The sequence below is a fragment of the Giraffa tippelskirchi genome, chromosome 4 (genome assembly GCF_054371585.1).
Source record: "Giraffa tippelskirchi isolate mGirTip1 chromosome 4, T2T-mGirTip1v1.2.pri, whole genome shotgun sequence".
In the NCBI taxonomy this organism is placed as follows: Eukaryota; Metazoa; Chordata; class Mammalia; order Artiodactyla; family Giraffidae; genus Giraffa; species Giraffa tippelskirchi.
In genome coordinates this window covers 84,953,544-84,954,403 of record NC_137278.1, presented here as the reverse complement: position 1 = coordinate 84,954,403, position 860 = coordinate 84,953,544, and the positions used below count along the sequence as shown (strand labels likewise).

Genomic DNA, 860 nt, shown 5'->3' with positions numbered 1-860 from the left:
TGGTGCTTGCCTGACTACTTCATTAATATACTGGGATTATGGGATGCATTGTATGTATTTTACAATGGAATTAAACATGACAGCGTAAGCAATCTTAGCACAAACCGTGGAACTTATCTCTTTTGTTAGGGTGAAAGTGAAAGTGAAGTCGCTCAGTCGTGTCTGACTCTTTGCGACCCCATGGACTTACCCTGTGATGCTCCACCGTCCATGGGATTTTCCAGGCAAGAATATTGGAGTGGGTTGCCATTTCCTTCTCCGAGGATCTTCCCAACCCAGGGATCGAACCTGGGTCTCCTGCATTGTAGGCAGACACTTTACCATCTGAGCCATCAGGGAAGTTAGAGTAACCATCCCTACTTAAGTGTTCTTTCTTTGGTGATTTGCTCTCCTACATACCCCCTCCATTGCCCTTCAGAAAATAATCATTTTTTTTTTTTTTTTTTTAACTCAAGGCTGATAGATAAAAGGATGAAAAGGAGAAAGATGTGGCTTGAATTCACACATATTGTATTTCTCAAAGTCTGAAAACCTTCATTGTACTGTAAAGGTCTAGATGAAGCATGAGGTAATGTTCAGCTGAAACCATGAAAATTATCCACTGTCTCAAATTAACTTGAAACCCATCAGTACTATAAAGACCTTTTGTTTTGTTGTTGTTGTTTAGTCGCTAAGTTGTGTCTGACTCTTTTGTGACCGCATAGGCTGTGGCCCACCAGGCCCTTCTGTCCTTGAGATTTCCCAGGCAAGAATACTGGAGTGGATTGCCCTTTCCTACTCCAGGCAATCTTCCCAATCCAAGGATTGAACCTGTATCTCCTGCTTAGCTGGAGGATTCTTTACCATTGAGCCACCTGATA

At 42.3% G+C, this 860-nt stretch overlaps 1 non-coding gene across 1 annotated transcript; it reads right to left on the bottom strand.

Annotated features, from left to right (window-relative positions):
- Positions 1-267: 267 nt before the first annotated feature.
- TRNAC-ACA (transfer RNA cysteine (anticodon ACA)) lies at positions 268-339 on the bottom strand. The gene has a single exon. It is a non-coding gene; the product is annotated as a tRNA-Cys (tRNA).
- Between the last annotated feature and the right edge of the window lie 521 nt (positions 340-860).